Source organism: Heloderma suspectum, chromosome 6 (genome assembly GCF_057233095.1).
Source record: "Heloderma suspectum isolate Gila_16-S chromosome 6, 16-S_ref, whole genome shotgun sequence".
NCBI classification, from domain to species: Eukaryota; Metazoa; Chordata; class Lepidosauria; order Squamata; family Helodermatidae; genus Heloderma; species Heloderma suspectum.
Genome location: NC_139463.1, coordinates 103,791,308 through 103,806,790, shown reverse-complemented (window position 1 = coordinate 103,806,790; position 15,483 = coordinate 103,791,308). Strand labels below are relative to the sequence as shown.

At 45.9% G+C, this 15,483-nt stretch overlaps 1 protein-coding gene across 3 annotated transcripts in view; it reads right to left on the bottom strand.

Moving 5' to 3' along the window:
• The window catches only part of LOC146342224 (carbonic anhydrase 4-like), a 41,776-nt gene extending 27,056 nt beyond the window's left edge, over positions 1-14,720 (bottom strand). The window contains exon 1 of one of the 3 annotated variants that reach the window (XM_084805943.1): positions 14,603-14,720. The gene's annotated coding sequence lies outside the window, so the exon portion shown is untranslated. Of the gene's footprint in view, positions 1-1,510; positions 1,580-10,705; positions 10,748-14,602 lie in introns of those variants that run through there. The other 2 variants (XM_084805945.1, XM_084805944.1) reach the window with 2 other exon arrangements.
• Positions 14,721-15,483: the final 763 nt, after the last annotated feature.

Below are 15,483 nucleotides of genomic sequence, written 5' to 3'. Positions count from 1 at the left end.
GTGGCTTTGAGGACATGCAGTGTCTGTTCCTCATCTGTGACCCACACTATACCAATACATCTGCAGAAAGGACAACTTTAGTTGGATTTTTCTGTTACACATAGTTCAGAACCTAATTCCCTCTAGCACAACATTATTTGCACTAACAGAATGGCACAGTTGGATACTGTGTTTCTAAAGTGAGAGGTGATGGGGTGCAGCCCTCTAAGCCAGGAGCAGGAAGATGGTAGCTGGGATTTACTGACAGATCTCTGGACCATTTGCAGTAGATCCACAAGGGTCTCTGATTCCCAGTTGTTAACAAGAGCAACAACAAAACGGCTGCAGTCCTATGCAAACTCACTTGCCTGATCAATGGGCAATTGGTATATTTCTGAGCCTCAGGGCTGCCCAGCTGTAAAATAGGGCTTTGAGTGTTCCCAGAGGCTTTGGGTAGTACCAATGAAAAGTCACCTTTCTCTCCTTAACTGGTTTTCTATGATAAGAAAGAAAGACAGAAGAAGAGGTGGGAAAACAAGGGAGGGTTACAAAATAAAACACTGTTTTGCACTCTCCCTGCTAAAATTCCACAAATGTGGCAAGGCAATTGCATGATAAAAGCCTCATCTGGAAGCACCTGAGGAGTCTTGTGACACCTTAAAGACTAGAGATACAGTTAGATGTGCAAGGGAAATGTCACCTGTTGCATTTCTGTCTGTCTTGCTACCTACTAAAGCAGAGGTGCAGAACCTCAGCCTTGGGGGCCAAAATCTGGCCCTCTGGGATTCTCCAAATGGCCACAACCCCTTCTCCTGGCCTCACCTCCTTTCCCCCAACTGCCAATAATTTGGTGGTTTCCCACAGTTTGTGCAGTTTTTCCCTGTTCTAAAAGGTTGAAATGTCTCTCTCTCCTAAAGCTTACATATTGGCAGTAAGAGTTTAAAGTAAAATATTGTAATAAAGTCAGTTTATGCTTCATGTTTCTTTAAGAGCAGCCCCTAGTAGAAGAGCTGTCTGTGGAGAGCAGGACCCAGAAAGCCAGAGAGGGTTCTGAAAGTAAGGCCTGCGGGGTGGGGGGTCACGGGGGGAACTTTCAAGAAGGGAGGCCTAGTTTTGTGTTCCAGAAGAAGAACAAATAAAGCATCTGTTGTGTTCCTAAACTGGATCACAGTCCTTTCTGGAAAATAACCTGGCTAGCTAAGCTGCTGTAGTAGGCCAAAAAGCTACATAACAATATGCTGGTATTATTTTATTGGCCCCATGTTTATTTATTTATTTTTGTTTGTTTGTTTCATTTCTATACCACCCAATAGCTGAAGCTCTCTGGGCAGTTCACAAAAATTAAAACCAAAGAGCATGCAATAAAACAATATAAAATATATAAAACATTTAAACCACAGTATAACAGTATAACCAGAATAAAACCGGAATAAAACCTAGCAGCAATGCAGAGATTTAAAATACAGATTTAAAACAGCAAAGCTAAAAGTCTAGAAAGCTAAAATGCCTGGGAAAATAAAAAGGTCTTCACCTGGTGCCGGAAGGAATACAATGTAGGTGCCAGGTGAACCTCACTAGGGAGCTCATTCCACAGCCGGGATGCCACAGCAGAAAAAGCTCTCCTCCTAGTAGCCACCCGCCTCACTTCCTTTGGCAGGGGCTCACGGAGAAGGGCCGCTGAGGATGATCTTAAGGTCCAGGCAGGAACATATGGGAGGAGGCGATCCTTCAGATAACCTGGCCCCAAGCCGTTAAGGGCTTTAAATGTTAATACCAGCACTTTCAATCGGGCCCGGACATGGACTGGCAGCCAGTGCAGCTGGAAAAGTACTGGCATAATATGAGCTCGTTGGCCAGTCCCTGTTAACAATCTTGCTGCCCTATTTTGGACCACCTGAAGTTTCCGGACCATTTTCAAAGGCAGCCCCACGTATAATGCATTGCAGTAATCCAGACGAGAAGTTATCAGAGCATGGATAACTGAAGCTAGGCTATCTCTGTCCAGATAAGGGCATAGTTGGTATACCAGCCTAAGCTGATAGAAAGTGCTCCATGCCACTGAGTTCACCTGTGCTTCAAGTGACAGTTCTGGATCCAAGTGTACCCCCAAACTACGAACCTGATCCTTTAGGGGGAGTGCAACCCCCTTCAGAACAGGTTGAATATCACCTAGCCGGGCAGGCGAACCACCCACTAACAGTACCTCCGTCTTGTCTGGATTGAGCTTCAGTTTATTGGCCCTCATCCAGTCCATTACCGTGCCCAGGCACTGATTCAGAACAGCCACTGCCTCACCTGGGTTTGATGAGAAAGAGAGGTAGAGATGGGTGTCATCCGCATATTGATGGCACCTCAGCCCACGCCTCCAGATAACCTCCCCCAGCGGTTTCATGTAGATGTTAAACAGCATGGGGGATAAAATAGAGCCCTGTGGAACCCCATGGCATAATTGCCATGGCACAGAGCAATAATCCCCCCAGCACCACCTTCTGGAATCAGCCATCCAAGTAGGAGCAGAACCACTGTAGTGCAGTGCCTGCAACTCCCAACCCAGACAACCTATCCAGAAGGATACCATGGTCAATTATATCCAAAGCTGCTGAGAGGTCCAGGAGAATCAACAGGGTCGCACTCCCCCTGTCCCTCTCCTGGTAGAGGTAATCCCACAGGGCGACCAAGGCAGTTTCCATTCCATAACTAGGCCTGAAGCCCGACTGAAATGGATCTAGATAATCCGTTTCATTCAAGAGTGCCTGGAGCTGTCCTGCAACCACCCGCTCAGACACCTTGCCCAGGAAGGGGATGTTGGCCACTGGCCTATAATTGTTAATGTCCTCCAGGTCCAGGTTAGCTTTTTCAGGAGAGGTCTGATTACTGCCTCTTTTAAAGAGGCCAGCACCACTCCCTCTCTCAAGGAGGAATTTACAACCTCCTGGACCCAGCCAGACATCCCCTCCTTATTTGATGTAATAAGCCATGAAGGGCAAGGGTCAAGCACACAAGTGGTCAATCAGACTTGGCCAAGCATTTTGTCCACATCCTCAGGCCTCAATAACTGAAACTCATCCAATAAAACTGGACCAGACGGTGCTGTGAACACCTCCATCAATGGAACTGCATTAATCGTGGTGTCCAATTCATGACGAATCTGAGCAATTTTAACTTCAAAGTGCCGTGCAAACTCTTCACAGCATGCAACCGAGGGTTCCACAGTCTCTCTCCTTGGCCTAGAATGTAACAGTCCGCGAACCACTCAGAAAAGCTTCACTGGACGACACCGAGAAGATGCAATGCTGGTGGAAAAGAACTGTCTCTTTGCCATCCTCACCACCACAGAGTAGGCTTGATAGTGAGCTCTTACCTGTGTTTGGTCAGACTCGGCACGAGTTTTCCTCCACCTGCGTTGTAGCCATCTCCCCTCTTCGTTCATTGCCCTCAGCTCAGGTATATACCAAGGAGCTGGCCGGGCTCTGCTCAGAGGGAGAGGGCGCTTGGGCACGATCGTGTCAACCGCCCGAGTCATATTTGCATTCCACAGAGCGACCTGGGCTTCGACAGGAGTACCAGCCATACCAGCAGGAAAATCCCCCAGAGCCCTCTGGAATCCATCAGAATCCATTCGCCTCTGGGGGGCAGACCATTTTAATAGGTCCCCCACCCTTGCAGACGGGGAAGGCTGCCAAGAGTCTAAACCTCAGCAGGAAGTGATCTGACCATGACAAAGGAACAGATGTTAATTCCTCCACTTTCAGATCACCATCCTCCAGGGTAGGAAAAGTGTCGGGATATAGAAATAATTTGAAAGATCCTTAGATCCCTGCCCAATTGATGCTATGCTATCATTCAATTTGAAAGGACTTTTCTATAAGGTCCCTTGCCCAATATGCCTCGAACCAATTTGAAAGATATCCTAAATACCCTTGCCCAAATATAATGCAATGAAACAATTTGAAAAGTCTTCTGAATACCCTTGCCCAATTTAAGAAGCATCCCTTCAGTTCAAGCATTTTTCTTTGCCTTGTTTGTTATGTGTGGCTAAAGGTTCTACATATGGCTTGTTTTTAGCACTGAAAGGCCCTGAACATCAATTAGTCAGCTAGAAAGAAATAGTAAAGCTTGCTTTTATTAAGTTATAGCCTAACAATTTCAAACTAATACACACACCAAACACTCTTATACAAAGATATATGAAAGAATATTTCGGACTTACAAATATTTGCCTGCCAAGGACTACTTCCCTCATGAATCCCCTATGTAATGGTGTGGATTTCAACCTCACCTCGATTTCAGAAGAAGTACAACTCAAAGCTAGTGTGAGGTTATACCCTTTTCCTTTGCCCATTATCCTAAAATTCACACCCATTCCTATATATGGAAACCTTAGTATTTAAGGTAGCTGACTGGTCCCTCATTGGTGATCTAGCTCACTTGGAGGACCCTTCCTCTATTCTTAAGGTCCCTCCTCTTCTGAGTGGTAAAGTGGCGTGATGTTTATGATCTCTGGTTCTATGGAAATAATCCAAATTTCTTCATATGTTCTCTACAGTTTTTAGCATTTGACTCTTTCTTCATGGCGCAAAACCAACAGCTTCTTTCTTTCTTTCTTTCTTTCGTACATTTCTAATCCGCCCAATAACTAATGTTCTCTGGACGGGATACAAATACTTCTCATCAAGTATATTGATCTATTTATTTCTTACATTTCTATACTGCCCAACAGCCGAAGCTCTCTGGGAGGTTCACAACAAGCTCTCTGAGCGGTTCACAACTAGTACCTGTTTCTAAGTCACAAATAATCTTCAGACAGTTTCTTCCAGGCCCGCAACAGACTTTGGTTCAGCAATTCAATGTATGCAGGCATCGCTCTTAGCAAAGCCACAGTGAAGGGCCATTATAACCTTGGTGTCCATGAGGAGTTATACAACTATAGCTTCACCAGGAAAAAAGAAGGTGGCAAGCTTACATGGGTGCCAATTTAATAAGCATGACCAATTCACTCAGTGCACTAACACATCCAACATTTTAATTTTAGTTTATTTGTTACAGCCATGAGCCATAACAATTCTGGATTTAAATTGTACAATTTAAACAAAGTGTCCAAAACAAACCAGAGGACACATTTCACAAGGAGTGCAAAAGCAAATCCCCTTGACAAAAATCATGAAGTCATACCACCCAGACTAGTAATGGATCCACAGCTGCTGAGAACATGAGAATCCACATGTTTTTGTCTTGCTTTAGCCAGTGTAAACACAAAGAAAGGTGGCCACTTTCTGAGTAGCGCCTCTAATACTTGAAAGCAACCCCCTAAAAAATAACCTCTCCTGACCCCCAAGTTTGACCAATGCTCTTGTCGTTTTAACAACTTGGGGAACTCACTGACCTGGTTTGTGCGATCACGGGGTGGTTAATAAACCATGGTGGCTTGTTAACCACCCTGCGCATGCTGGTCATATGCCGTGGGATTAGCATAATTACTCTCGGCAGCACGGCTTGTCGCACTGAGCAAACCCAACCAGTGCGGCTTGTTGCTGTGGTTAATTTCCCCAACTGCAGTCATGCAAACCGAGGCACTACAGCTAAACAACTGTCTTCACAAATAGAGTGCCACAGATTATAATGAACATTATGCTATCCTCTCTCTATGGCAGAAGGCTGTCTTTGTGTGTGTGTGTGTGTGTGTGTACACACACACACATTCCAAGGCGGGTAAGAACCTTTTCTTACTGGTTTGAAGGCAGATGACGCAGCCACATTGTTGAAGCTAAGCAAGTCTGAGCCTGGACAGTGCCTGGATGGGAGGCCACTTGGGAATCCCATGTAGGCCTCCTTGAGTTTCATGATAGAAGAAAAGTAGCATATAAATCTACTAAATAAATAAATATAAATGCTTAAGCTGTGCTTCAACTTAAACTTTACATACAAGGGGGCCTCTCCTGATATTACCCCAGAAAGAGAGGTCACTCTAAATATATAGCTCAGTCAGTCTCAGAGCTGGTGTCAAGGGTAGGTATGGTTGGGCATCTGCCAAGAAGCCCTTGGAGCTGCAACTCCTCTTCACCATTGCAACCTGCTTGTTCACCTGCCTCCCGCTCTGGTCCAGACAATGGTGGTGGTAAGAAGGAGGAGCGGTAGATGCCCCTGCCCACTCAGAAACCCGGAGCGGGCACTAGTCAGTCTGCTTTTGATTTCTATCTTAGCCACCAGCATCCTAGTACCATCAAAACAGTCGAAAGAAAGATTATTTAAGGATTAGAAGGATAAATAAAAGGATTATTTGTACTAACTTCTCTGGTACCAAGTGGCAAGATTTGCTGAGCCAAACTGGGACTGTTTCATTACAGAAACGTTCAGCAAGCTTTCCTCTGGTGTAGACAGTAATTTAAGGAAGTCAATAAAAAAAATGTGATTGTTGGTCCCTCGCATCAATTGAGAACATTCCAGTTTCTGCTTGAAGGAAAGACTGAGAAAGTACTACTTACGCAGGTTATCAATTTGGGGTTGTATCCAATGTTAGTCCTACTTACTGTAGACCCAGTGAAATGAATGGGAGTTAGGTTAGTCTAACATTGAATACAATCCATTGTTCTTAGAACTGTGTACACCTTTCATCATTGATACTTCAGGGCTGGTTTAACCATGATGCGAGAAAGTAGGGTGCATGATGTATTTATTGGAACAGTTCTCCTTCCCTTTGTGGTCTCACTGGAGAAGACTACCTCTGAGAGTGAGCACACAGTGTGTGTCCCCCTTACTGCGGAGTAGACAGAAGCAGTTCCAAGCAGATGAGAGGAGCAACTGCTGCCATTCCAACTGCCTGGGGACCCAGTAAGTCAGTGCCGGCCCTAGGGGCCCTTGGGCAAGACACCTCAATGGGCCCCCTCCCTCAGTGAGTCTCCCTTTTCATTGCCGTTGCCACCAGTTGCTCTTGCTCCTTTCTCTCATCAGTGCTACTTCTTGCTTGCTTGACAGGCAGAGAGCCAGTGGGCCAGCAGGCAGTGTCATCTGCTGCTCTTCCTTCCTTCCTTCCTTCCTTCCTTCCTTCCTTCATCTGCGGCACCACCACTGCCTGGGCCAGAGCAAGAGGCAGATGAACAAACAGATTGCTATGGTGAAGAAGAGAAGCAAGTCCAGTGGGCTCTGCTGGGTTGTGGAGTCTCGGCAGATGCTGGACTCTTGACACTGGCCCTGCAGTGCCTGAAGGGAGAAGAACTGCCCTTCAGTCAGAGCCTCAACAGCTGCCCTGACTCTGCCCCATCCCTCACTACCTTCAGATCATCTGTCTTAACCAACAAGTCACTCTGTTTATAGCTGCCTCTAGGAGCCTCTCTGAAGGCACTCGAAGCAGCAGCAAATGAAACTGGCAGTGGCCACAGCCCTGAAGGAAGAAACACATGAAGAGAAGATAAATTTAAAAAGACACATCGAACGCTGGCGGAAGGCCATGGAGAGTTTCAATGTACCCTTGTACAGCAGGAGAGATTGTATTTGCATTATTTATTGTAGGTTCTCTGCGAGAGAAGTAGGGTAAAAATACTGCTGATCTATCAAACAGCTATTAAAAGTTAAGAGTTCCAGGAATCTTCCAGCCCCAAATGGCATGAATTTTGATTGGGTGGTAGGGGAATTCTAGCTGTAGTGCAGACACATGTTCAGAAGCCAAGGAAGTCTGGACTCCTGGGTTCTACTGACTATGCTGCAAGGAAAGAAGGCTCTAGATCCTAGAGACCCTCCAGCTCTGCTCTGAACTCTGGGAGGGGCATTGGGTGCTTCCAGACTGGGTTGGGGGGGGGGTCCTCGCACTACCAATTGGTAGGCATCGTCCAGCTATCCCAACTTTTTCTCTTTAACCACTTTTTTGTGGAAAGAAAAAAATAGAAGAAGCAATAGGAAAACATGAGTGGGTTACAAATGGAAGATAACATCTAGACCCCTGTAAAATTCAGGGCAATGGCACAGGAAAAGCCTCACTGGAAGCACCCATTGTGTGGACTTCCCGTAAAATGCGAGTGAATGAGTCACGGCAATTCCATCACAAATTCTCATCTCAAAGCAGCCCTGGGGTGTTTCCAAAGAAGGTGTTTATCACCTGATCGCCTTTCCCAATTTACAGAATTTTAGAGGGGATCCAGATGACATCATCTTCCACTTGTAACTCTTCCATGTTTTCCCACTGCCACTTCCAGGGTTTTTTCCACACAAAAAATCTGTTAAGGTAAAAAAGACTGAATAGTCCCCCAACGCCTTCTAACTGGTAGTGCTAGGAGCCCTCCATCTGGAAGCACCCCCAGGCAAGAGGTATGTTTCTATCAATATTCTCAAGTATGCAAATTTAGAAATAACTATAATTTAAATAGAAATGCAAAACATCTCACCATAGTGAGAGACTGACTAGGCAACCTGTGTGTCTGCTCAGCCTGATGTCCTCATGCTGCTAACTCTTGATGGGCAACTTCAAGGCCCCTCTGCTCTCCCTTCTTATGGTTCTTCAACTTTAAACGAGATATGGATAGGGGTGTACGAACCCCACTCACCGTTCCGGGTTGGGGCGTCCGCTGGTGGGGGAGGCGACCCATCCCTCCCCCCGGAATCCTGCCCGGCTGGCTCCGCTCCGTGGCGAGTCCGCAGAGCCGCCGCCCGGCCCATCTGCAGCCAGACTGCTGTCCGCTGCCAGGCTGGGCTGCGGCCGCAAATAGTGGCCGGCATAGCGGCCACCATTTGCATCCCTGCATTAGCGGTGATAGGCTATGTATATATTTACGTAGCCTATCACGGCAAAGAGCAGGGACGCAAATGGCGTCTGCTAAGCCATTTGCGTCCCTGCTCTTTGCTGTGATAGGCTACGTAAATATATACGTAGCGGGCGCCATTTGTGTCCCTGCTCTTTGCCATGATAGGCTACGTAAATACTTATGTAGCCTATCACAGCTAAAGTAGCAAGGCAAATGGCGGCCACAGACCGGGGCAGCCATTCGCGGCTGCAGACCGGGGTAGCGGATGGACTGGATGGCTGACGCCAGGTAGGGTCTGTCCCAGGGAAATTTCGTCGGGTGGCGGGGGGGTGCTCCGTTCCACCACGGACTCCAGGGGGCCGGATTCTAAAGAATCCAGCCTCATTGGAGTCCGTGGCAGAATTCTCTAACATCCCTAGATATGGACTGGGCAGTTCCTCAAATAGAAGACACCTTCAAATAGAGGACTATCCTCTGACAGCCGTTGAAATAGAGAATTGTCCTCTGTAAAGTAGGACACTTGGCCACCCTAGCCCCCCGAATGCCAGGCCCCAGTGAATACACCCTTCCCCATCCCATACGTGGACCCTGGGGAAACCAAACATCACTGGGATACTACCACTTCCCATAGGAGCAGAAATCCAGTAGACCTGAGTAACGTGACATGTTGGCTCCCTAGTTTTCCTACTGTTTAACCAGTCTGCCTCCAGGGATTATGCAGAACTCACCATCCCTTTGGGAGCAAACACCCTTAAATCTACAAGAGTAATTAAAAGTCGCAATCCAGTGTTGCTACATAAAAGCTTTTAAAATTCCCCCTTAGGGAGGGAGCACTGGGAAGAAAACAACAGTTTTCTTTTGGGATGCCATGAAGCCCAGCTGGGCAAGGCCAGAGAACTTACCCACATGTTCCAGAATCTTGCAAGTAAAATTAGTTAAATTATACCAACTAGAATGGTATACTAAGCAAAAGAAATGCCATGTGAACCTTCCAGAGCAACTCACATCTGTCCGTCTGCCTTAGGAAAAAATTGGTTCAGGCTTGGCTGTATTAAAAAAAGAAAAAGGCCAACCATTCTCAGATGACATTCTTAGAAATATTTGTCTATATGCCTATATAAATATAGCTGTTCTGGGAAAGTTTGAAGGACAGGGTACTACAAACACCTAAAATAAATAAATAAATACAATAAATATATAAAGACATTATGGATATAATCCAAAACCAAATAAACTGCTCTAGATGTATGTTACATTATACCAATTTTGGTTGCTTCCAAACTACCTGCTTCTCCAGAATAGATACCATTTGTTCACCCAACTTTTATGGAGAATTCAGACAATACTGTTGCCAAACTGTTGAAACCTGTGTTTTCTAGTTGCTCTCCCATCTTTTTTTCAGACTTGATTTCTTAGGATTTATTTTACTTAAAATGCAGTTGCAATGCCCCTTGTGGAATGGCAAAGCACAGTTGAAGCGTCTCTGCCACTGGCCCTTTAATTAGTGGTTTCCTCCTTGCCTCCTTTTTTAAATAGTGGTAATTCATTAAAGGGGCAGAACCTGCTTTAAAAGAAAGGAGCAAGCAGAAATGGCAAAGAACTTTGCTGAGTGGGGCTTACTTTCTGAGTACACATATTTTGGGATCTTACCCATGTCGATCAGCACTGTTAGAGATTACAGGGAAACATTATATGGCCCTGTGGATGGGCACTGTTAGATTCTATGGAGAAGTTATCAATATATTATGTGCTGTGTGTGGAACCACCATTTTAATGCCATTTTCAGCAAATTGCAGAAAAGCAATGCCTCAGCAGCACTAAAGGGGCCAGTACAAAAACACTTAGGATTCATCCTGTTACTTCCCCGCCCCCTCTTATCAAGGTTAGTCTTTTCCGTTCATCCTCCAGAGAACTAATAGGGCTCATTTTTTTTTTTTATAATTAAGTTTCTATCCCGCCTTCTTTCCCCTTGCAAGGAACCCAAGTCAGCTTACATCAGGGGAGGGCTACCAGCGGCCTGTGCTGGAGCTAAATCTGGCTCATGTAGGGTCGAGCACCCTGCATAAGCCGCGCCCCCTGCCCTCTCCATGCCTGAGGGCAAGTGGCGCAAAGAGGAATCCATTTGTTATTTCCGATCAGAGATCGAAGATAAACTGGGGACTGATTCTCCTGTGCCACTTCCTGATCAGGCTGCACGGGAGTGGCGTGAGAAAAAAGGCAGCCAGTGCTTGTAGACTCAGCTGCTACAAGCGCCACCTGAGTCCCTTTCTCTGTGAACAGAGAAAACATTTTTTTAAGTGGGTGGGGTGGCGTGAATTATGTCATAGGAGGGGGAGGGGCTTTGGTTGTGAGCCTCACTGCTGATGTCATCAGGCCTGCCAGCTTGGTCAGCGGTGTGTGTGAGGGTATTCCGGCCCCCAGACCAAAAGTGGTTCCACTCTCCTGCCTTCATTCATTCATTCATTCATTCATTCATTCATTTATTTATTTCTATACCGCCCAATAGCCGAAGCTCTCTGGGCGGTTCACAAAAACTAAAACCAAACAACACACAATAAAACAATTTAAAATATATAGAACATTAAAACCACGATATAACAACACAACCACAATAAAACCTAGCAGCAGGACAGGAGTTTAAAATACAGATTTAAAACAGCAAAGCTAAAAATTTAGAAAGCTAAAAAGCCTGGGAAAATAAAAAGGTCTTCACCTGGCGCCGAAAGGAGTACAATGTAGGCGCCAGGCGAACCTCACTAGGGAGCTCATTCCAGAGCCGGGGTGCCACAGCAGAAAAAGCCCTCCTCCTAGCAGCCACCCGCCTCACTTCCTTTGGCGGGGGCTCACGGAGAAGGGCCGCTGAGGATGATCTTAAGGTCCGGGCAGGCACATATGGGAGGAGGCGACCCTCACAACAACCCTGTGACGTAGGTTAGGCTGAGACTCAGTGAGTGACTGGCCCAAAGTCACCTGGTGAGATTCATGGCAAAGTAGAACCTGGGTCTCCCCAGTCCTAGTCCAAAATTCTAACTAGTGCTGTGCTGAAAATTTCTCCCACATTTTTTTCAACCATTCTCATTCAATTTGATAGAAAATAAACCGACTTCGAAAAGAAATTCAAAGGAGATGACACTTCAGATAAATTCTCATGGGTTGGGTTTGGGGTTCTTGTCCTTACTTTACTTAGGAGTTGGCTGAGGAGTGTGCATGATTGTCCTGTCTGTCATTGTACAATAATCTCTGTGGCAGCCTGTAACCTCCTCAGCTTCCCACACTTCAATTAAAACTATCATGAGGAAGACCTCATGAGGTAATCCCTCCCATGTGGCTCTTTTTAGTTCAGGAATGGCAGGAGACTGCAGAACAATGGAAAGATGTGTAATAGAGAGAGAGAGAACACACACAGCACCCTCGGCCACCTCACAGAGATTAGATAAACTCAGAAACCAAAAGAAATTCAACATTCTGCCTCAGAAAAGTGGAAGCTTCAACATAGTTGATGCTGTTGCCACTTGCCGGAACAGTGTAATAAACCAAAGGCTCTTTGGAAAAAAGAAACCTGTGCTACAACCCAGCCAATAGCGAGTCGTATTTGTGAGAAACGAAACTGTTGGAGAATTTCTCCTCCCCTAGGAGAAATTTGGTGGAATTGTGCCCCCAATTCCTCTGCCCACAAATAGTCTGGAGAATTTGGAGAGGCCATCTGTGCACAGCTCTAATTCTAACCACTACACCACACTGACTCTCAGTATAAGGACCCAATACTATGGATCTATAGAATCAGTTCATGAAGGGGGAAATTTTAGCAAGCACTGCTTTTCTCAGTCCTATACTGCTGTGAAGTGACATGGAGGATATGGATCCAGAGCTGGCACTGCAGATACTTTTTTTATTGGGCAATTAAGACTGATTAGCTTTACAAAAGATTTGCTTCTGGAAGAGCTAAAACTGCTAGAACTGGTTTGTTTATATGGATCAACACAGCTGCCTGAATTTTTGAACACTCTTAAGTGGTGCGGCTATGGGGACTATCATGACGAGTGCCTGCACTATACCACTGCTTCATACTGATGTATCTGTCATAGAACCCTTGCATGCTGCAAAGGATTCTGGAGCATGTTCTAGGGGCCACACCATTTACACAGGCAGGGCTGGTTCATGTTTGAGAAAGCCCTGGCCAAGGTACTCTACTCACATAGACACCCCCGCCCACAACCTTGGTAGCCCCACTGCTCCACCGTGATGCCCAGTAAGCTTACCAGGCAGTGGTGGGCAGAGGTCCCTTTTTCTTTCCCTTTCCTTTACATTTTTACTATTGCAGCTGGCGCATGATAGTCATGTGTCCTCTTTTACAGGACACATGGCCACCTATTTGAAGGGCGCCAGGGGACTGGTCTCTGTTTTAAAGGCATCCTCTGTCTGCTGTCCAGTCTGAGTCTGGTATAAAGAACCACCAGAAGAAAGACCTGGGCCTTGAAAGTGCCCATCAACAGCATCTGGACAATAAACTGAGCAAGGCACACAGGTTAGCTGGTCACAGTCTTCCTCACCCTGGTGAGATGTAATGTATTTCTATTTAAATTATAATAATTATTCCTAAATTTGCATCTACACCAGTGTGGACAGCCAGTGTGGTGTAGTGGGTAGTGTTGGACTGGGAGTTGGGAGATCCGAGTTCTAGTCCCCACTTGGCCGTGGAAGCTCACTGGGTGACTTTGGGTCAGTCACAGACTCACAATCCAACCTACCTCACAGGGTTGTTGTTGTGAGGATAAAATGGAGAGGAGGAGGATTATGTATGCTGCCGTGGGTTCCTTAGGAGGAAAAAAGGCAGAATATAAATGTAACAAATAAATAATAAATATACCGATAAATTCATATATGCAAGTTTTATGCAAATCAGTGCCCTCTTTTGTGCTTTTTTGGGGCGATTCACAAGTGGCCGCCCTAACTGTAAAGCGCTGGCCAAAGCTACATCTTATTTTCCCCAGAATGTCGGCGGGCCCCAACATAGCAGGGCCCAGAGGCATTCTAGGGAAATGAAGATGGTGGGCAGCACCGGCCCGGCATAAAACGTAAAAAGCTAGCAAGAAAGAGGGATGCCAGAGACCAGCAACAGCCCCAGTGCAACACTTTGCTGGACTCTGGCTGGGCCTGCTGGGACTCACCATTGCCTCTTATTAACTGATGCTGCCCCTAGAACAGGAGAGGGCAGAATTCAGGCTTGTGGGATCTAGTTTGTTTTTTACTACAAACTTGAGATCGACTAAGCTGACCCAGATGCGACACAGGGGCAGGGGCAGCAGAGTCAGTTTCCTACTGGACCCTGTGAGCTCAGGGCCAGTGTCAAAGGTAGGCATGACTGGGCACCTGCTGAGGGCCCATGCTCCAGCAGGGGCTCACTGACAAGAGCTCCCTGGGGTTGCTCCTCCTCTTCACCACTGCAATGTGCTTGTTCTCGTGCCTCTTGCTCTGGCCCAGAGAACAGAGGTGGTGAGGAGGAAGAGCAGTCGATGCCATTGCCTACTTGCTCACTGGCTCTCTGCCTATCAAGCAAGGACGAGGAGCCATTGCAGCAGTGACAAGGGCAATGAAGAGGTAAACTCACTGAGGGAGGGGGCCCACTGAGGGTTTCTCGCTCAAGGCCCTTAAAAACCTGGAACCAGCACTGCAGGAGACATACACTGTTTATACAAATACAAACCCACACCTGAGTTAATACAGACTAGGGATTCTTCTAACACAAAACTCTCCAAGTGGCCAATAGAGCTGCCCAAAGACAACCAATAAATACCTATATAGGAGAGAAACACCAAGGGCTAAGAGATAAATTATTAGCACAGAAGCAAGCTATAACAGATATTTTTTAAAAACCCTTCCATTTTACTTACTGTTGTTAAACTACTGGGAGTCAGAAACTCAGTCTCTGGCAAATCACCCAGAGATCTATCAGTAGATCCTGATCTACCTCCTGCCCTAGATCACACCTCAGACCCTCTTCTGCCCCCCTACAGGGAAGGATTTGGTGTGCAAGGTATCTTTTCAGGAAGTTACTTTTGCTTCACTGCGTACCTATGGCTCTGTATTTGTGGAATGGGAGAGGTAAAGGTTATCTCACATTATTTACTGCACCGTCCTCTATACTAACACTCTAGGGAGAGGTTCTTGGGGTAGACTTTGGCAACGTTGCAGAGTAAGAGTATTTATCTGAATATTTACCAGTTACTATCAGACTGTGATACTTATATTTCATATCCAACAGCTTTATTTGCTAAGGCAGAGAAATACATTTGTGCAATCATTTTGGATGTTATCGCAGTCAATGGCGCAGGCGCTATGTTAATATGAATTATATATTATGTTTTATTATTACATGATATTTTAGTTATGTTGTTGGTAAAGGCTATTAAATACATACCATGGTAGGCTTCGCACAACACAATACACCAAGGTTGTTCCAGATCCCTGGCCTACAACTTATGAGCAGCATACTTGTAAATGCTGCCCCTTCCATAGTTTTAGAGTGCCGTGAAAACCACAAATTCTGGCTTCTCTCTCCCCTAATGACGCAGATAAATAACCTAACAACAAACCAGAGGACGTGCAAACTGGGTCAGTAAATATTTGTCTGCCTGGGAAACTTGTTGTCCACTGTTAACAGCTTTCATTGAAGAGCTTCCAAGGAACTTCAAATAAGCTCAGAAATGAGTTTGAAAATAATTGCTCTATTTATATTACGTCACCCTAGGGCCTCGGTGTATCTAGGCCTCCA